This window comes from Stegodyphus dumicola, chromosome 11 (genome assembly GCF_044657685.1).
Source record: "Stegodyphus dumicola isolate Sdum_Otavi_A_Nest chromosome 11, ASM4465768v1".
NCBI lineage: Eukaryota > Metazoa > Arthropoda > Arachnida > Araneae > Eresidae > Stegodyphus > Stegodyphus dumicola.
In genome coordinates, this window is record NC_140778.1 from 17035909 (window position 1) to 17059391 (window position 23483).

Here is a 23483-nt window from a genome sequence, read left to right on the forward strand (position 1 = left end):
ATACAGTTTAATGTAGAATGCCTGCTTCAATGCTAAAAGTAAAGTATTTGAATTATGTTTTACCTTTCGTCTGTTTTCAGACGTAGGTTCTATTCTACAATTTACGGAATTTCTCTTTATTGGATATCTCACATAGCTGAGAAAATTTTATTCCTATGGTTAGGTTTTATAGTACAATATGTTGAGCATCCCTATATTAGTATATGGCTTTGATTCCTTCGAAAGAAAAAGAATATCTTGGTTTGCTTTAATTTTTGGTCAAAATTTTAGTATGTAGGTAATTACAATTGCTCTCCCACTAATTGAATCTAAATTTCTTGCATCATTTCAAAATGCTGTATCATTCAATGGCATCTGATGTGTTTTAGACTGATGTATTAAAGCTGGGCTCAAACCCGGGCAGCTAGACAACATGTTCTTTCCCTGAGTGAAATATTGCTATAATTTCATTAAAGTGACGTGGTAATATTTCAGGATATTTTCTTGTACATTGGACTAAGCGTTCCTCTCTCATGAATGAGAGTACCTAAGTAAAGAACTTAAAATTATAAATGGTTCTTATGTTAAAATTCTGAATGAAGTATTTCTTTTATGGTTTATGACTTTTGTTTCCAAGATATTCTTCGAAATCTGTTTTTAGAATGGTGTTTTTGAGCCCTTTCTAAAAATAAATCTATAAAAGTATATATGTATAGCGCATTTAATGTTAATATATTGTGAAGTTGTTTGTTACTCTTTTTCGATCTGTTATGTCACTAATTCTGTGTGTGAATTAAGATAGTTTAATATATAACATCTGCTTCAAAGCTAACAGTAAAGTTTATTTTGTTTATTTGTCATTTAAAATTACCTGCTTATTGTCTTTTGATGCCATCTTTCTATCAGTGCTGAAATTATTTACTCTTCTGGAAGATCATTATCCCTTTTATTCTGTGTATCCGTAATAACTGTCTAATTTTTTTTTCTTTCATTGTTCATGTTGTACCCATACATTAAAAACCCCCTTCGCTTACTGTACTTCTGTCGTATTAGGAAAATCATTTCCTTTTCTGGTTGATCTTTACATTATGGTAACTTGGCGTTTTTTTGACGAAAATTTGGCGACCAACTCTCCTACAGCAACCCTCTATTTTTTTTTACCGCCGCCATTTTGTCTTCACTAAGTAAAGAGATGTTTCTTTTCATCTCCTGAACACTTCTTCCAACAATCTACTAGCCGAATTACACTTATGCTAGAAATTTTATCTAACAAAACTGCTTAATCATGAAAAATATTCACTGCAAAATTGGGAAAAAGTGCACAAAACCATACTCCTTCCTCGTTTTTCAAAATAACACACATAAACCATGTACACGCCGACTTATTTTTACTTAAAAAAACATCCCAGAATTGCACAAAAATGGCATTGCGCACACTCTTCACTATATCCGTGTACACTGCTTTTTTCTCGTAAATTAGAAAAATTTCACGAAAATACATGGCAATTTTCTCAATCTTTAAACCCGGTAAAAAGGACATATATGAAATTACCTGATCGCGAAAAAGTATTTACCCTTTCCAAATATGAACATTTCCACATATAAAATAAATAAAATATCCAAAAACTTGTACCTATAAATCATCTATTACATTATACACCTCACCAACGAATTCATACCGCAAGCATTACAAATACTTAGTATCAAATATTTAAATTATTTCCATGCAGGTTTACTTCAACTTAAACGTGTACCAAATTCCTACAAACATAAAATTCACAAAATAACTATCATTTAATTAAAATATCACTAAACCATGTACACGTCGACTTATTTTTACTTAAAAAAACATCCCAGAATGGCACAAAAATGGCATTGCGCACACTCTTCACTATATCCATGTACACTGCTTTTTTCTCATAAATGAGAAAAATTTAACGAAAATACATCACAATTTTCTCAATCTTTAAACCCGGTAAAAAGAACATATATGAAATTACCTGATCGCGAAAAAGTATTTACCCTTTCCAAATATGAACATTTCCACCTATAAAATAAATAAAATATCCAAAAACTTTTACCTCTAAATCATCTATTACATTATACACGTCACCAACGAATTCATACCGCAACCGTTACAAATACTTAGTGTCACATATTTAAATTATTTCCATGCACGTTTACTTCAACTAAAACGTATTCCTACAAACATAAAATTCACAAAATAACTATCATTTAATTAAAATATAATTAAATTCAAAAACACTACTTAAAATATAAATGAGCACATACATTAAATTAATACATACATAAATACCCATTTCGAATTTACTTTAGTTATGGCCATGGGATCCAAAAATTCACGAACACTGTTTCACACAACACAGAATAAAGCCAAATACAAAATTTCCAGATTTTTTCCCGATTTCCCCCCCTTTTCCAATTAAAGAACCGTAATTCGTCCATTAATATCACATGACATATCCCATGATCTCTCATTTCCCTCACACAAAATAATGCGTAATCGAAACTGAGTACTGCTCACATTGTTACCAAAGTGCCAGGTAGTAACCTTTATCGCCTCCAAAATGTCGCCAAACTACCAGTTACCATATTGTAAAGATCAACCGCTTTTCTATCGACTGCAGTCATGATTTTAGTAACAATGTAGCACATTGCTAGAATTTAATGTAAAGGAGGCTACTTTTGAAGTTTTATATATTAAGAAACAATAATAGATATTTCTCTTTGTGTATAATTATTCTTTAATTTCAAAGTAGTTAAAATCTAATGATTCCTTTTTCCCCCCTTGGCCTCTTCTAGTGTAATTTGTCATCATTTTTGTGCACTCTTGGATTGCAGAACATGATATCATGAAAGAAAAAGAACAAAGATGAAAAGAACAGAGAAATAATGCAGAGCAAAAAGACATCTGTGGCTGGTAATTCTTGTTTTATATTAACTTTATTTCCGCTAGAAATGCTTGAATGTTATAATTTGTACGTCCCTTTTCACATGTTGCTTTATATTGGAGTTTTACTAGTTATTCATTTTACACGAACGCTTCACATTATGCTTTAATGTTTAGGGTAGCATTTATGCATTAATTTCTTAGGTTTTGAATTCCATATTGAAGTGTCTGAATTGGTGCTTTCTTTATATTGTATTGTAATATTCGAAGTGAGGTGGAACTGTTAATCACACAATAAATATCAGAAGTCTCAGATTTCTTAGAGTTCTATTGCTTCGTAGTGGTTTCAAATTTACTGCTGTAGTGTAATTTTTTCCCAAGCGGCCTCCTTTCGCATTACGAGAGGCTAAACATTTTCCTCTCTGTGTGGCCTAATATTTTCCATGTCCAACGGGTCTTCTCTTCATAACAGGTCAGTGTAATTGCACTGCTTGTGTATAAACGAATTTTGTTTCAGTTTTTTTCTCAATGTAGAGTCTCTCTATCAGGTGCTCTTTCTCTTAAAAGCCACTGAAAGTTAAATGTTGAACAAAAAAGAAATGTAAATAAAATTTAATGAGTACTCGTAAAGAAAGTTAGTGGAGCCAAATTGTCTTCGGTTAAGGCTGTTCAAAATGTGCTTTTTCTTAGTTGTTTTAAGCATACTTTATTATTTTTTTCCCTTAATGTGAACTATTTTGGCATAATGTGAAGTTTTATGAACCAATTTGAGAAGATCTATTTAAAATTGATTCCATAAGTAAAAAATTCATTTTGAAATCATATCAGAGATGTTTTATTATTTTCGAAGTAAAATTCTGCAGATTAACTTTCAACTTTGTTTTGAAAAGCACTCTGAAAGTTTCTTTTGGACTTCTTTCCGTGCTCTCGGGAAATGCATGACAGAATTATTTTCTGAAAAAGCTGATGTCTTTTGCTTATAATAATGACTGATGCAACTGTAACCGTGTCGCTCTAAAGAGCACATGTTTCCCAGTTGTTCTTTTATAGTGTCCTGTTTTTTCTTTTATTGGGTCAATCTCCGCTAAAAGATCAGATGATGCTCTTGTGTTATTTAACAATTCCTTCATCTTATCTTCAGTTAAGAGCTCTTCTTCGTAATGAGCGCTTTTATTATCAAGGGGTTTTATAAGCACACAATTCTTCTTTTGTAATTTTCTGATTCATTGTTTGACTTCTCTGTCTTTCATATGTGAAAATTCTTCGGTATCCTTTGCTTTTGAGATTTTAAGATTTTTTAAACTTCATTTTCAGTCAATGGAAATTGTTTAAAGTAGGAGATAAATTCTTTCCGTGGTTGATGGATAAATGTTGAACCACGTATGAATGAAATTCTAGCAGTGGTTAAATTAAATGGCTTTTTGAGATATTCTTGATCTTAATTAGGATGAAAATCAGTTATTCCCATTTCTAGATCAGTAGAATTGTTATTTAACATATTTGCAATCTTTTACCATTTTTCTTAAATACTAATATTATGCTGATTCAGAAGTCAAACAACAAAAATCAGCGTTAATTCACAAAATTTTCACAGGACTAGTACCGATGGTTTTACCGAACCATCATCTTCAGCTGCAAAACCGCAAAATTAATTGTATTGAATTAATACAGTTACTAATATTATGTAATGGGTTTGAAGTGAATAAAGTAGTTGGCCTAATTTTAAATACACTCAAAATATCTAATTTAGAAACTAACTTAAGTTCGATGAGAATTTCCAAATATTTTTTTCAGTTTTCTTATATTTCACGCTTTAGTTCTCGAGATTTTCAAAGTGGCAAAACGTACATTACGTTATAGTAAAAATGTATATTCCTTATATTTGTGTAATCTTTTCACAAAATTAATTTGATTTAAAATGAATTTATAATACCCTTTAATTCAAAGACGTTAGCTTAGTTCTCTCCTCCCCCTCAAGTTTAAGATTTAGTTATTATGTCTGTAAAATGGCTAAATCATAGAACCAGGTATGTTCAATAATTTCTTCATAAGATCCGTTTCTGAATTTTTAAAATTCTATGAAACTTTTGTAACAGAAGCTGGGATAGAACCTAGGCAGCCAGACAGAATGTCCCTTCCCTGAGTGAAAATTTCTATCATTTCATTGAAAGTGACCTTATAATATTTCAGAATAAACCCTCATTCTGTAACACTAATAAATGTATATAGAGTTTTTTTAATGTTTTTATAATGCATGTTTGGCTCTTACAATATTTTGAGCTATTATATTACTAATTCTGTATGTGAATTAATACAGTTTAATGTAGAATGCCTGCTTCAATGCTAAAAGTAAAGTATTTGAATTATGTTTTACCTTTCGTCTGTTTTCAGACGTAGGTTCTATTCTACAATTTACGGAATTTCTCTTTATTGGATATCTCACATAGCTGAGAAAATTTTATTCCTATGGTTAGGTTTTATAGTACAATATGTTGAGCATCCCTATATTAGTATATGGCTTTGATTCCTTCGAAAGAAAAAGAATATCTTGGTTTGCTTTAATTTTTGGTCAAAATTTTAGTATTTAGGTAATTACAATTGCTCTCCCACTAATTGAATCTAAATTTCTTGCATCATTTCAAAATGCTGTATCATTCAATGGCATCTGATGTGTTTTAGACTGATGTATTAAAGCTGGGCTCAAACCCGGGCAGCTAGACAACATGTTCTTTCCCTGAGTGAAATATTGCTATAATTTCATTAAAGTGACGTGGTAATATTTCAGGATATTTTCTTGTACATTGGACTAAGCGTTCCTCTCTCATGAATGAGAGTACCTAAGTAAAGAACTTAAAATTATAAATGGTTCTTACGTTAAAATGCTGAATGAAGTATTTCTTTTATGGTTTATGACTTTTGTTTCCAAGATATTCTTCGAAATCTGTTTTTAGAATGGTGTTTTTGAGCCCTTTCTAAAAATAAATCTATAAAAGTATATATGTATAGCGCATTTAATGTTAATATATTGTGAAGTTGTTTCTTACTCTTTTTCGATCTGTTATGTCACTAATTCTGTATGTGAATTAAGATAGTTTAATATATAACATCTGCTTGAAAGCTAACAGTAAAGTTTATTTTGTTTATTTGTCATTTAAAATTACCTGCTTATTGTCTTTTGATGCCATCTTTCTATCAGTGCTGAAATTATTTACTCTTCTGGAAGATCATTATCCCTTTTATTCTGTGTATCCGTAATAACTGTCTAATTTTTTTTTCTTTCATTGTTCATGTTGTACCCATACATTAAAAACCCCCTTCGCTTACTGTACTTCTGTCGTATTAGGAAAATCATTTCCTTTTCTGGTTGATCTTTACATTATGGTAACTTGGCGTTTTTTTGACGAAAATTTGGCGACCAACTCTCCTACAGCAACCCTCTATTTTTTTTTACCGCCGCCATTTTGTCTTCACTAAGTAAAGAGATGTTTCTTTTCATCTCCTGAACACTTCTTCCAACAATCTACTAGCCGAATTACACTTATGCTAGAAATTTTATCTAACAAAACTGCTTAATCATGAAAAATATTCACTGCAAAATTGGGAAAAAGTGCACAAAACCATACTCCTTCCTCGTTTTTCAAAATAACACACATAAACCATGTACACGCCGACTTATTTTTACTTAAAAAAACATCCCAGAATTGCACAAAAATGGCATTGCGCACACTCTTCACTATATCCGTGTACACTGCTTTTTTCTCGTAAATTAGAAAAATTTCACGAAAATACATGGCAATTTTCTCAATCTTTAAACCCGGTAAAAAGAACATATATGAAATTACCTGATCGCGAAAAAGTATTTACCCTTTCCAAATATGAACATTTCCACATATAAAATAAATAAAATATCCAAAAACTTGTACCTATAAATCATCTATTACATTATACACCTCACCAACGAATTCATACCGCAAGCATTACAAATACTTAGTATCAAATATTTAAATTATTTCCATGCACGTTTACTTCAACTTAAACGTGTATCAAATTCCTACAAACATAAAATTCACAAAATAACTATCATTTAATTAAAATATCACTAAACCATGTACACGTCGACTTATTTTTACTTAAAAAAACATCCCAGAATGGCACAAAAATGGCATTGCGCACACTCTTCACTATATCCATGTACACTGCTTTTTTCTCATAAATGAGAAAAATTTAACGAAAATACATGACAATTTTCTCAATCTTTAAACCCGGTAAAAGGAACATATATGAAATTACCTGATCGCGAAAAAGTATTTACCCTTTCCAAATATGAACATTTCCACGTATAAAATAAATAAAATATCCAAAAACTTTTACCTCTAAATCATCTATTACATTATACACGTCACCAACGAATTCATACCGCAACCGTTACAAATACTTAGTGTCACATATTTAAATTATTTCCATGCACGTTTACTTCAACTAAAACGTATTCCTACAAACATAAAATTCACAAAATAACTATCATTTAATTAAAATATAATTAAATTCAAAAACACTACTTAAAATATAAATGAGCACATACATTAAATTAATACATACATAAATACCCATTTCGAATTTACTTTAGTTACGGCCATGGGATCCAAAAATTCACGAACACTGTTTCACACAGCACAGAATAAAGCCAAATACAAAATTTCCAGATTTTTTCCCGATTTCCCCCCCTTTTCCAATTAAAGAACCGTAATTCGTCCATTAATATCACATGACATATCCCATGATCTCTCATTTCCCTCACACAAAATAATGCGTAATCGAAACTGAGTACTGCTCACATTGTTACCAAAGTGCCAGGTAGTAACCTTTATCGCCTCCAAAATGTCGCCAAACTACCAGTTACCATATTGTAAAGATCAACCGCTTTTCTATCGACTGCAGTCATGATTTTAGTAACAATGTAGCACATTGCTAGAATTTAATGTAAAGGAGGCTACTTTTGAAGTTTTATATATTAAGAAACAATAATAGATATTTCTCTTTGTGTATAATTATTCTTTAATTTCAAAGTAGTTAAAATCTAATGATTCCTTTTTCCCCCCTTGGCCTCTTCTAGTGTAATTTGTCATCATTTTTGTGCACTCTTGGATTGCAGAACATGATATCATGAAAGAAAAAGAACAAAGATGAAAAGAACGGAGAAATAATGCAGAGCAAAAAGACATCTGTGGCTGGTAATTCTTGTTTTATATTAACTTTATTTCCGCTAGAAATGCTTGAATGTTATAATTTGTACGTCCCTTTTCACATGTTGCTTTATATTGGAGTTTTACTAGTTATTCATTTTACACGAACGCTTCACATTATGCTTTAATGTTTAGGGTAGCATTTATGCATTAATTTCTTAGGTTTTGAATTCCATATTGAAGTGTCTGAATTGGTGCTTTCTTTATATTGTATTGTAATATTCAAAGTGAGGTGGAACTGTTAATCACACATTAAATATCAGAAGTCTCAGATTTCTTAGAGTTCTATTGCTTCGTAGTGGTTTCAAATTTACTGCTGTAGTGTAATTTTTTCCCAAGCGGCCTCCTTTCGCATTACGAGAGGCTAAACATTTTCCTCTCTGTGTGGCCTAATATTTTCCATGTCCAACGGGTCTTCTCTTCATAACAGGTCAGTGTAATTGCACTGCTTGTGTATAAACGAATTTTGTTTCAGTTTTTTTTCTCAATGTAGAGTCTCTCTATCAGGTGCTCTTTCTCTTAAAAGCCACTGAAAGTTAAATGTTGAACAAAAAAGAAATGTAAATAAAATTTAATGAGTACTCGTAAAGAAAGTTAGTGGAGCCAAATTGTCTTCTGTTAAGGCTGTTCAAAATGTGCTTTTTCTTAGTTGTTTTAAGCATACTTTATTATTTTTTTCACTTAATGTGAACTATTTTGGCATATTGTGAAGTTTTATGAACCAATTTGAGAAGATCTATTTAAAATTGATTCCATAAGTAAAAAATTCATTTTGAAATCATATCAGAGATGTTTTATTATTTTCGAAGTAAAATTCTGCAGATTAACTTTCAACTTTGTTTTGAAAAGCACTCTGAAAGTTTCTTTTGGACTTCTTTCCGTGCTCTCGGGAAATGCATGACAGAATTATTTTCTGAAAAAGCTGATGTCTTTTGCTTATAATAATGACTGATGCAACTGTAACCGTGTCGCTCTAAAGAGCACATGTTTCCCAGTTGTTCTTTTATAGTGTCCTGTTTTTTCTTTTATTGGGTCAATCTCCGCTAAAAGATCAGATGATGCTCTTGTGTTATTTAACAATTCCTTCATCTTATCTTCAGTTAAGAGCTCTTCTTCGTAATGAGCGCTTTTATTATCAAGGGGTTTTATAAGCACACAATTCTTCTTTTGTAATTTTCTGATTCATTGTTTGACTTCTCTGTCTTTCATATGTGAAAATTCTTCGGTATCCTTTGCTTTTGAGATTTTAAGATTTTTTAAACTTCATTTTCAGTCAATGGAAATTGTTTAAAGTAGGAGATAAATTTTTTCCGTGGTTGATGGATAAATGTTGAACCACGTATGAATGAAATTCTAGCAGTGGTTAAATTAAATGGCTTTTTGAGATATTCTTCATCTTAATTAGGATGAAAATCAGTTATTCCCATTTCTAGATCAGTAGAATTGTTATTTAACATATTTGCAATCTTTTACCATTTTTCTTAAATACTAATATTATGCTGATTCAGAAGTCAAACAACAAAAATCAGCGTTAATTCACAAAATTTTTACAGGACTAGTACCGATGGTTTTACCGAACCATCATCTTCAGCTGCAAAACCGCAAAATTAATTGTATTGAATTAATACAGTTACTAATATTATGTAATGGGTTTGAAGTGAATAAAGTAGTTGGCCTAATTTTAAATACACTCAAAATATCTAATTTAGAAACTAACTTAAGTTCGATGAGAATTTCCAAATATTTTTTTCAGTTTTCTTATATTTCACGCTTTAGTTCTCGAGATTTTCAAAGTGGCAAAACGTACATTACGTTATAGTAAAAATGTATATTCCTTATATTTGTGTAATCTTTTCACAAAATTAATTTGATTTAAAATGAATTTATAATACCCTTTAATTCAAAGACGTTAGCTTAGTTCTCTCCTCCCCCTCAAGTTTAAGATTTAGTTATTATGTCTGTAAAATGGCTAAATCATAGAACCAGGTATGTTCAATAATTTCTTCATAAGATCCGTTTCTGAATTTTTAAAATTCTATGAAACTTTTGTAACAGAAGCTGGGATAGAACCTAGGCAGCCAGACAGAATGTCCCTTCCCTGAGTGAAAATTTCTATCATTTCATTGAAAGTGACCTTATAATATTTCAGAATAAACCCTCATTCTGTAACACTAATAAATGTATATAGAGTTTTTTTAATGTTTTTATAATGCATGTTTGGCTCTTACAATATTTTGAGCTATTATATTACTAATTCTGTATGTGAATTAATACAGTTTAATGTAGAATGCCTGCTTCAATGCTAAAAGTAAAGTATTTGAATTATGTTTTACCTTTCGTCTGTTTTCAGACGTAGGTTCTATTCTACAATTTACGGAATTTCTCTTTATTGGATATCTCACATAGCTGAGAAAATTTTATTCCTATGGTTAGGTTTTATAGTACAATATGTTGAGCATCCCTATATTAGTATATGGCTTTGATTCCTTCGAAAGAAAAAGAATATCTTGGTTTGCTTTAATTTTTGGTCAAAATTTTAGTATGTAGGTAATTACAATTGCTCTCCCACTAATTGAATCTAAATTTCTTGCATCATTTCAAAATGCTGTATCATTCAATGGCATCTGATGTGTTTTAGACTGATGTATTAAAGCTGGGCTCAAACCCGGGCAGCTAGACAACATGTTCTTTCCCTGAGTGAAATATTGCTATAATTTCATTAAAGTGACGTGGTAATATTTCAGGATATTTTCTTGTACATTGGACTAAGCGTTCCTCTCTCATGAATGAGAGTACCTAAGTAAAGAACTTAAAATTATAAATGGTTCTTACGTTAAAATTCTGAATGAAGTATTTCTTTTATGGTTTATGACTTTTGTTTCCAAGATATTCTTCGAAATCTGTTTTTAGAATGGTGTTTTTGAGCCCTTTCTAAAAATAAATCTATAAAAGTATATATGTATAGCGCATTTAATGTTAATATATTGTGAAGTTGTTTCTTACTCTTTTTCGATCTGTTATGTCACTAATTCTGTGTGTGAATTAAGATAGTTTAATATATAACATCTGCTTGAAAGCTAACAGTAAAGTTTATTTTGTTTATTTGTCATTTAAAATTACCTGCTTATTGTCTTTTGATGCCATCTTTCTATCAGTGCTGAAATTATTTACTCTTCTGGAAGATCATTCTCCCTTTTATTCTGTGTATCCGTAATAACTGTCTAATTTTTTTTTCTTTCATTGTTCATGTTGTACCCATACATTAAAAACCCCCTTCGCTTACTGTACTTCTGTCGTATTAGGAAAATCATTTGCTTTTCTGGTTGATCTTTACATTATGGTAACTTGGTGTTTTTTTGGCGAAAATTTGGCGACCAACTCTCCTACAGCAACCCTCTATTTTTTTTTACCGCCGCCATTTTGTCTTCACTAAGTAAAGAGATGTTTCTTTTCATCTCCTGAACACTTCTTCCAACAATCTACTAGCCGAATTACACTTATGCTAGAAATTTTATCTAACAAAACTGCTTAATCATGAAAAATATTCACTGCAAAATTGGGAAAAAGTGCACAAAACCATACTCCTTCCTCGTTTTTCAAAATAACACACATAAACCATGTACACGCCGACTTATTTTTACTTAAAAAAACATCCGAGAATTGCACAAAAATGGCATTGCGCACACTCTTCACTATATCCATGTACACTGCTTTTTTCTCATAAATTAGAAAAATTTCACGAAAATGCATGACAATTTTCTCAATCTTTAAACCCGGTAAAAAGAACATATATGAAATTACCTGATCGCGAAAAAGTATTTATCCTTTCCAAATATGAACATTTCCACATATAAAATAAATAAAATATCCAAAAACGTTTACCTCTAAATCATCTATTACATTATACACCTCACCAACGAATTCATACCGCAAGCATTACAAATACTTAGTATCAAATATTTAAATTATTTCATTGCACGTTTACTTCAACTTAAACGTGTACCAAATTCCTACAAACATAAAATTCACAAAATAACTATCATTTAATTAAAATATCACTAAACCATGTACACGTCGACTTATTTTTACTTGAAAAAACATCCCAGAATTGCACAAAAATGGCATTGCGCACACTCTTCACTATATCCATGTACACTGCTTTTTTCTCATAAATTAGAAAAATTTCACGAAAATACATGACAATTTTCTCAATCTTTAAACCCGGTAAAAAGAACATATATGAAATTACCTGATCGCGAAAAAGTATTTACCCTTTCCAAATATGAACATTTCCACCTATAAAATAAATAAAATATCCAAAAACTTTTACCTCTAAATCATCTATTACATTATACACGTCACCAACGAATTCAGACCGCAACCATTACAAATACTTAGTGTCACATATTTAAATTATTTCCATGCACGTTTACTTCAACTAAAACGTATTCCTACAAACATAAAATTCACAAAATAACTATCATTTAATTAAAATATAATTAAATTCAAAAACACTACTTAAAATATAAATGAGCACATACATTAAATTAATACATACATAAATACCCATTTCGAATTCACTTTAGTTACGGCCATGGATCCAAAAATTCACGAACACTGTTTCACACAACACAGAATAAAGCCATATACAAAATTTCCAGATTTTTTCCCGATTTCCCCCCCTTTTCCGATTAAAGAACCGTAATTCGTCCATTAATATCAGATGACATATCCCATGATCTCTCATTTCCCTCACACAAAATAATGCGTAATCGAAACTGAGTACTGCTCACATTATTACCAAAGTGCCAGGTAGTAACCTTTATCGCCTCCAAAATGTCGCCAAACTACCAGTTACCATATTGTAAAGAGCAACCGCTTTTCTATCGACTACAGTCATGATTTTAGTAACAATGTAGCACATTGCTAGAATTTAATACACAGGAGGCTACTTTTGAAGTTTTATATATTAAGAAACAATATTAGATATTTCTCTTTGTGTGTAATTATTCTTTAATTTCAAAGTAGTTAAAATCTAATGATTCCTTTTTCCCCCCTTGGCCTCTTCTAGTGTAATTTGTCATCATTTTTGTGCACTCTTGGATTGCAGAACATGATATCATGAAAGAAAAAGAACAAAGATGAAAAGAACGGCAAAATAATGCAGAGCAAAAAGACATCTGTGGCTGGTAATTCTTGTTTTATATTAACTTTATTTCCACTAGAAATGCTTGAATGTTATAATTTGTACGTCCCTTTTCACATGTTGCTTTATATTGGAGTTTTACTAGTTATTCATTTTACACGAACGCTTCACATTATGCTTTAATGTTTAGGGTAGCATTTATGCATTAATTTCTTAGGTTTTGAATTCCATATTGAAGTGTCTGAATTGGTGCTTTCTTTATATTGTATTGTAATATTCGAAGTGAGGTGGAACTGTTAATCACACAATAAATATCAGAAGTCTCAGATTTCTTAGAGTTCTATTGCTTCGTAGTGGTTTCAAATTTACTGCTGTAGTGTAATTTTTTCCCAAGCGGCCTCCTTTCGCATTACGAGAGGCTAAACATTTTCCTCTCTGTGTGGCCTAATATTTTCCATGTCCAACGGGTCTTCTCTTCATAACAGGTCAGTGTAATTGCACTGCTTGTGTATAAACGAATTTTGTTTCAGTTTTTTTCTCAATGTAGAGTCTCTCTATCAGGTGCTCTTTCTCTTAAAAGCCACTGAAAGTTAAATGTTGAACAAAAAAGAAATGTAAATAAAATTTAACGAGTACTCGTAAAGAAAGTTAGTGGAGCCAAATTGTCTTCTGTTAAGGCTGTTCAAAATGTGCTTTTTCTTAGTTGTTTTAAGCATACTTTATTATTTTTTTCCCTTAATGTGAACTATTTTGGCATATTGTGAAGTTTTATGAACCAATTTGAGAAGATCTATTTAAAATTGATTCCATAAGTAAAAAATTCATTTTGAAATCATATCAGAGATGTTTTATTATTTTCGAAGTAAAATTCTGCAGATTAACTTTCAACTTTGTTTTAAAAAGCACTCTGAAAGTTTCTTTTGGACTTCTTTCCGTGCTCTCGGGAAATGCATGACAGAATTATTTTCTGAAAAAGCTGATGTCTTTTGCTTATAATAATGACTGATGCAACTGTAACCGTGTCGCTCTAAAGAGCACATGTTTCCCAGTTGTTCTTTTATAGTGTCCTGTTTTTTCTTTTATTGGGTCAATCTCCGCTAAAAGATCAGATGATGCTCTTGTGTTATTTAACAATTCCTTCATCTTATCTTCAGTTAAGCTCTTCTTCATAATGAGCGCTTTTATTATCAAGGGGTTTTATAAGCACACAATTCTTCTTTTGTAATTTTCTGATTCATTGTTTGACTTCTCTGTCTTTCATATGTGAAAATTCTTCGGTATCCTTTGCTTTTGAGATTTTAAGATTTTTTAAACTTCATTTTCAGTCAATGGAAATTGTTTAAAGTAGGAGATAAATTCTTTCCGTTGTTGATGGATAAATGTTGAACCACGTATGAATGAAATTCTAGCAGTGGACAAATTAAATGGCTTTTTGAGATATTCTTGATCTTAATTAGGATGAAAATCAGTTATTCCCATTTCTAGATCAGTAGAATTGTTATTTAACATATTTGCAATCTTTAACCATTTTTCTTAAATACTAATATTATGTAATGGCTTTGAAGTGAATAAAGTAGTTGGCCTAATTTTAAATACACTCAAAATATCTAATTTAGAAACTAACTTAAGTTCGATGAGAATTTCCAAATATTTTTTCAGTTTTCTTATATTTCACGCTTTAGTTCTCGAGATTTTCAAAGTGGCAAAACGTACATTACGTTATAGTAAAAATGTATATTCCTTGTATTTGTGTAATCTTTTCACAAAATTAATTTGATTTAAAATGAATTTATAATACCCTTTAATTCAAAGACGTTAGCTTAGTTCTCTCCTCCCCCTCAAGTTTAAGATTTAGTTATTATGTCTGTAAAATGGCTAAATCATAGAACCATGTATGTTCTATAATTTCTTCATAAGATCCGTTTCTGAATTTTTAAAATTCTATGAAACTTTTGTAACAGAAGCTGGGATAGAACCTAGGCAGCCAGACAGAATGTCCCTTCCCTGAGTGAAAATTTCTATCATTTCATTGAAAGTGACCTTATAATATTTCAGAATAAACCCTCATTCTGTAACACTAACAAATGTATATAGAGTTTTTTTATAATGCATTATAATGTTTTTATAATGCATGTTTGGTTCTTACAATATTTTGAGCTATTATATTACTAATTCTGTATGTGAATTAATACAGTTTAATGTAGAATGCCTGCTTCAATGCTAAAAGTAAAGTATTTGAATTATGTTTTACCTTTCGTCTGTTTTCAGACGTAGGTTCTATTCTACAATTTACGGAATTTCTCTTCATTGGATATCTCACATAGCTGAGAAAATTTCATTCCTATGGTTAGGTTTTATAGTACAATATGTTGAGCATCCCTATATTAGTATATGGCTTTGATTCCTTCGAAAGAAAAAGAATATCTTGGTTTGCTTTAATTTTTGGTCAAAATTTTAGTATGTAGGTAATTACAATTGCTCTCCCACGAAATTGCATCTAAATTTTTTGCATCATTTCAAAATGCTGTATCATTCAATGGCATCTGATGTGTTTTAGACTGATGTATTAAAGCTGGACTCGAACCCGGGCAGCTAGACAATATGTTCTTTCCCTGAGTGAAATATTGCTATAATTTCATTAAAGTGACGTGGTAATATTTCAGGATATTTTCTTGTACATTGGACTAAGCGTTCCTCTCTCATGAATGAGAGTACCTAAGTAAACTTAAAATTAGAAATGGTTCTTACGTTAAAATTCTGAATGAAGTATTTCTTTTATGGTTTATGACTTTTGTTTCCAAGATGTTCTTCGAAATCTGTTTTTAGAATGGTGTTTTTCAGCCCTTTGTAAAAATAAATCTATAAAAGTATATATATATGTATAGCACTTTTAATGTTAATATATTGTGAGTTTGTTTCTTACTCTTTTTCGATCTGTTATGTCACTAATTCTGTGTGTGAATTAAGATAGTTTAATATATAACATCTGCTTCAAAGCTAACAGTAAAGTTTATTTTGTTTATTTGTCATTTAAAATTACCTGCTTATTGTCTTTTGATGCCATCTTTCTATCAGTGCTGAAATTATTTACTCTTCTGGAAGATCATTATCCCTTTTATTCTGTGTATCCGTAATAACTGTCTAATTTTTTTTTCTTTCATTGTTCATGTTGTACCCATACATTAAAAATCCCCTTCGCTTACTGTACTTCTGTCGTATTAGGAAAATCATTTGCTTTTCTGGTTGATCTTTACATTATGGTAACTTGGCGTTTTTTTGGCGAAAATTTGGCGACCAACTCTCCTACAGCAACCCTCTATTTTTTTTTACCGCCGCCATTTTGTCTTCACGAAGTAAAGACATGTTTCTTTTCTTTTTATCTCCTGAACACTTCTTCCAACAATCTACTAGCCGAATTACACTTATGCTAGAAATTTTATCTAACAAAACTGCTTAATCATGAAAAATATTCACTGCAAAATTGGGAAAAAGTGCACAAAACCATACTCCTTTCTCGTTTTTCAAAATAACACATACACATAAACCATGTACACGCCGACTTATTTTTACTTAAAAAAACATCCCAGAATTGCACAAAAATGGCATTGCGCACACTCTTCACTATATCCATGTACACTGCTTTTTTCTCGTAAATTAGAAAAATTTCACGAAAATGCATGACAATTTTCTCAATCTTTAAACCCGGTAAAAAGAACATATATGAAATTACCTGATCGCGAAAAAGTATTTATCCTTTCCAAATGTGAACATTTCCACATATAAAATAAATAAAATATCCAAAAACGTTTACCTCTAAATCATCTATTACATTACACACCTCACCAACGAATTCATACCGCAAGCATTACAAATACTTAGTATCAAATATTTAAATTATTTCATTGCACGTTTACTTCAACTTAAACGTGTACCAAATTCCTACAAACATAAAATTCACAAAATAACTATCATTTAATTAAAATATCACTAAACCATGTACACGTCGACTTATTTTTACTTAAAAAAACATCCCAGAATTGCACAAAAATGGCATTGCGCAAACTTTTCACTATATCCATGTACACTGCTTTTTTCTCATAAATTAGAAAAATTTCACGAAAATACATGACAATTTTCTCAATCTTTAAACCCGGTAAAAAGAACATATATGAAATTACCTGATCGCGAAAAAGTATTTACCCTTTCCAAATATGAACATTTCCACCTATAAAATAAATAAAATATCCAAAAACTTTTACCTCTAAATCATCTATTACATTATACACGTCACCAACGAATTCAGACCGCAACCATTACAAATACTTAGTGTCACATATTTAAATTATTTCCATGCACGTTTACTTCAACTAAAACGTATTCCTACAAACATAAAATTCACAAAATAACTATCATTTAATTAAAATATAATTAAATTCAAAAACACTGCTTAAAATATAAATGAGCACATACATTAAATTAATACATACATAAATACCCATTTCGAATTTACTTTAGTTACGGCCATGGATCCAAAAATTCACGAACACTGTTTCACACAACACAGAATAAAGCCATATACAAAATTTCCAGATTTTTTCCCGATTTCCCCCCCTTTTCCGATTAAAGAACCGTAATTCGTCCATTAATATCAGATGACATATCCCATGATCTCTCATTTCCCTCACACAAAATAATGCGTAATCGAAACTGAGTACTGCTCACATTATTACCAAAGTGCCAGGTAGTAACCTTTATCGCCTCCAAAATGTCGCCAAACTACCAGTTACCATATTGTAAAGAGCAACCGCTTTTCTATCGACTACAGTCATGATTTTAGTAACAATGTAGCACATTGCTAGAATTTAATACAAAGGAGGCTACTTTTGAAGTTTTATATATTAAGAAACAATATTAGATATTTCTCTTTGTGTGTAATTATTCTTTAATTTCAAAGTAGTTAAAATCTAATGATTCCTTTTTCCCCCCTTGGCCTCTTCTAGTGTAATTTGTCATCATTTTTGTGCACTCTTGGATTGCAGAACATGATATCATGAAAGAAAAAGAACAAAGATGAAAAGAACGGCAAAATAATGCAGAGCAAAAAGACATCTGTGGCTGGTAATTCTTGTTTTATATTAACTTTATTTCCACTAGAAATGCTTGAATGTTATAATTTGTACGTCCCTTTTCACATGTTGCTTTATATTGGAGTTTTACTAGTTATTCATTTTACACGAACGCTTCACATTATGCTTTAATGTTTAGGGTAGCATTTATGCATTAATTTCTTAGGTTTTGAATTCCATATTGAAGTGTCTGAATTGGTGCTTTCTTTATATTGTATTGTAATATTCGAAGTGAGGTGGAACTGTTAATCACACAATAAATATCAGAAGTCTCAGATTTCTTAGAGTTCTATTGCTTCGTAGTGGTTTCAAATTTACTGCTGTAGTGTAATTTTTTCCCAAGCGGCCTCCTTTCGCATTACGAGAGGCTAAACATTTTCCTCTCTGTGTGGCCTAATATTTTCCATGTCCAACGGGTCTTCTCTTCATAACAGGTCAGTGTAATTGCACTGCTTGTGTATAAACGAATTTTGTTTCAGTTTTTTTCTCAATGTAGAGTCTCTCTATCAGGTGCTCTTTCTCTTAAAAGCCACTGAAAGTTAAATGTTGAACAAAAAAGAAATGTAAATAAAATTTAATGAGTACTCGTAAAGAAAGTTAGTGGAGCCAAATTGTCTTCTGTTAAGGCTGTTCAAAATGTGCTTTTTCTTAGTTGTTTTAAGCATACTTTATTATTTTTTTCCCTTAATGTGAACTATTTTGGCATATTGTGAAGTTTTATGAACCAATTTGAGAAGATCTATTTAAAATTGATTCCATAAGTAAAAAATTCATTTTGAAATCATATCAGAGATGTTTTATTATTTTCGAAGTAAAATTCTGCAGATTAACTTTCAACTTTGTTTTAAAAAGCACTCTGAAAGTTTCTTTTGGACTTCTTTCCGTGCTCTCGGGAAATGCATGACAGAATTATTTTCTGAAAAAGCTGATGTCTTTTGCTTATAATAATGACTGATGCAACTGTAACCGTGTCGCTCTAAAGAGCACATGTTTCCCAGTTGTTCTTTTATAGTGTCCTGTTTTTTCTTTTATTGGGTCAATCTCCGCTAAAAGATCAGATGATGCTCTTGTGTTATTTAACAATTCCTTCATCTTATCTTCAGTTAAGAGCTCTTCTTCATAATGAGCGCTTTTATTATCAAGGGGTTTTATAAGCACACAATTCTTCTTTTGTAATTTTCTGATTCATTGTTTGACTTCTCTGTCTTTCATATGTGAAAATTCTTCGGTATCCTTTGCTTTTGAGATTTTAAGATTTTTTAAACTTCATTTTCAGTCAATGGAAATTGTTTAAAGTAGGAGATAAATTCTTTCCGTTGTTGATGGATAAATGTTGAACCACGTATGAATGAAATTCTAGCAGTGGACAAATTAAATGGCTTTTTGAGATATTCTTGATCTTAATTAGGATGAAAATCAGTTATTCCCATTTCTAGATCAGTAGAATTGTTATTTAACATATTTGCAATCTTTAACCATTTTTCTTAAATACTAATATTATGTAATGGCTTTGAAGTGAATAAAGTAGTTGGCCTAATTTTAAATACACTCAAAATATCTAATTTAGAAACTAACTTAAGTTCGATGAGAATTTCCAAATATTTTTTCAGTTTTCTTATATTTCACGCTTTAGTTCTCGAGATTTTCAAAGTGGCAAAACGTACATTACGTTATAGTAAAAATGTATATTCCTTGTATTTGTGTAATCTTTTCACAAAATTAATTTGATTTAAAATGAATTTATAATACCCTTTAATTCAAAGACGTTAGCTTAGTTCTCTCCTCCCCCTCAAGTTTAAGATTTAGTTATTATGTCTGTAAAATGGCTAAATCATAGAACCAGGTATGTTCTATAATTTCTTCATAAGATCCGTTTCTGAATTTTTAAAATTCTATGAAACTTTTGTAACAGAAGCTGGGATAGAACCTAGGCAGCCAGACAGAATGTCCCTTCCCTGAGTGAAAATTTCTATCATTTCATTGAAAGTGACCTTATAATATTTCAGAATAAACCCTCATTCTGTAACACTAACAAATGTATATAGAGTTTTTTTATAATGCATTATAATGTTTTTATAATGCATGTTTGGTTCTTACAGTATTTTGAGCTATTATATTACTAATTCTGTATGTGAATTAATACAGTTTAATGTAGAATGCCTGCTTCAATGCTAAAAGTAAAGTATTTGAATTATGTTTTACCTTTCGTCTGTTTTCAGACGTAGGTTCTATTCTACAATTTACGGAATTTCTCTTCATTGGATATCTCACCATTCCTATGGTTAGGTTTTATAGTACAATATGTTGAGCATCCCTATATTAGTATATGGCTTTGATTCCTTCGAAAGAAAAAGAATATCTTGGTTTGCTTTAATTTTTGGTCAAAATTTTAGTATGTAGGTAATTACAATTGCTCTCCCACGAAATTGCATCTAAATTTTTTGCATCATTTCAAAATGCTGTATCATTCAATGGCATCTGATGTGTTTTAGACTGATGTATTAAAGCTGGACTCGAACCCGGGCAGCTAGACAATATGTTCTTTCCCTGAGTGAAATATTGCTATAATTTCATTAAAGTGACGTGGTAATATTTCAGGATATTTTCTTGTACATTGGACTAAGCGTTCCTCTCTCATGAATGAGAGTACCTAAGTAAACTTAAAATTAGAAATGGTTCTTACGTTAAAATTCTGAATGAAGTATTTCTTTTATGGTTTATGACTTTTGTTTCCAAGATGTTCTTCGAAATCTGTTTTTAGAATGGTGTTTTTCAGCCCTTTGTAAAAATAAATCTATAAAAGTATATATATATGTATAGCACTTTTATTGTTATTATATTGTGAGTTTGTTTCTTACTCTTTTTCGATCTGTTATGTCACTAATTCTGTGTGTGAATTAAGATAGTTTAATATATAACATCTGCTTCAAAGCTAACAGTAAAGTTTATTTTGTTTATTTGTCATTTAAAATTACCTGCTTATTGTCTTTTGATGCCATCTTTCTATCAGTGCTGAAATTATTTACTCTTCTGGAAGATCATTATCCCTTTTATTCTGTGTATCCGTAATAACTGTCTAATTTTTTTTTCTTTCATTGTTCATGTTGTACCCATACATTAAAAATCCCCTTCGCTTACTGTACTTCTGTCGTATTAGGAAAATCATTTGCTTTTCTGGTTGATCTTTACATTATGGTAACTTGGCGTTTTTTTGGCGAAAATTTGGCGACCAACTCTCCTACAGCAACCCTCTATTTTTTTTTACCGCCGCCATTTTGTCTTCACGAAGTAAAGACATGTTTCTTTTCTTTTTATCTCCTGAACACTTCTTCCAACAATCTACTAGCCGAATTACACTTATGCTAGAAATTTTATCTAACAAAACTGCTTAATCATGAAAAATATTCACTGCAAAATTGGGAAAAAGTGCACAAAACCATACTCCTTCCTCGTTTTTCAAAATAACACATACACATAAACCATGTACACGCCGACTTATTTTTACTTAAAAAAACATCCCAGAATTGCACAAAAATGGCATTGCGCACACTCTTCACTATATCCATGTACACTGCTTTTTTCTCATAAATTAGAAAAATTTCACGAAAATGCATGACAATTTTCTCAATCTTTAAACCCGGTAAAAAGAACATATATGAAATTACCTGATCGCGAAAAAGTATTTATCCTTTCCAAATGTGAACATTTCCACATATAAAATAAATAAAATATCCAAAAACGTTTACCTCTAAATCATCTATTACATTATACACCTCACCAACGAATTCATACCGCAAGCATTACAAATACTTAGTATCAAATATTTAAATTATTTCATTGCACGTTTACTTCAACTTAAACGTGTACCAAATTCCTACAAACATAAAATTCACAAAATAACTATCATTTAATTAAAATATCACTAAACCATGTACACGTCAACTTATTTTTACTTAAAAAAACATCCCAGAATTGCACAAAAATGGCATTGCGCACACTCTTCACTATATCCATGTACACTGCTTTTTTCTCATAAATTAGAAAAATTTCACAAAAATACATGACAATTTTCTCAATCTTTAAACCCGGTAAAAAGAACATATATGAAATTACCTGATCGCGAAAAAGTATTTACCCTTTCCAAATATGAACATTTCCACCTATAAAATAAATAAAATATCCAAAAACTTTTACCTCTAAATCATCTATTACATTATACACGTCACCAACGAATTCAGACCGCAACCATTACAAATACTTAGTGTCACATATTTAAATTATTTCCATGCACGTTTACTTCAACTAAAACGTATTCCTACAAACATAAAATTCACAAAATAACTATCATTTAATTAAAATATAATTAAATTCAAAAACACTACTTAAAATATAAATGAGCACATACATTAAATTAATACATACATAAATACCCATTTCGAATTTACATTAGTTAGGGCCATGGGATCCAAAAATTCACGAACACCTCACCAACGAATTCATACCGCAAGCATTACAAATACTTAGTATCAAATATTTAAATTATTTCCATGCACGTTTACTTCAACTTAAACGTGTACCAAATTCCTTCAAACATAAAATTCACAAAATAACTTTTCCGCTTTGTTTTCAACATTTGGTTGAAATGCAAATTAAATAAATATTTACAAAAGCAGAATGTTGGATAGTTATTGATGATTTCGAGATTCAGTTTCTGAAATCCATTTCATGTGTCATTTCCTTAAAAAGGTGATACTGAAACCAACTTTCGAGGAGTAAAATGATTACTAGAAAAGAGTTTCCGATTTCTTTCATTCTTTTATTCCCATTATAAAATTGTCCCGTAGTTCTTAGAACATTCTTCTATCCGTAAGTGATGGTTTGCTTTCCGAGAAAATTTTCTGAAAGGAATAAATTACTTAGTCTTCAAACCATGGGAAAATCTTGCCATCGCCGGTACTTAATTCCCTTCATTTACTGAGATAACCTGCTTTGTTATAAGTATGGTACTTGTTTTCTGATTTTTACTGAATTTGCATGCTCAAAGCTATCTAAATAAAGAAACGCTATTGTGAATATCA

General features: G+C 30.7%; 1 long non-coding RNA gene across 3 annotated transcripts in view; it reads left to right on the forward strand.

Annotated features, from left to right (window-relative positions):
• The first annotated feature begins 2795 nt into the window (after nucleotides 1–2795).
• Nucleotides 2796–23483, forward strand: part of LOC146993810 (uncharacterized) — an 89312-nt gene continuing 68624 nt past the window's right edge. For all 3 annotated transcript variants that reach the window (XR_015043899.1, XR_015043900.1, XR_015043901.1), the window contains exons 1-4: nucleotides 2796–2920; nucleotides 8004–8121; nucleotides 13205–13322; nucleotides 18280–18397. This is a non-coding gene — a long non-coding RNA (uncharacterized LOC146993810). The remainder of the gene's footprint in view (nucleotides 2921–8003; nucleotides 8122–13204; nucleotides 13323–18279; nucleotides 18398–23483) is intronic.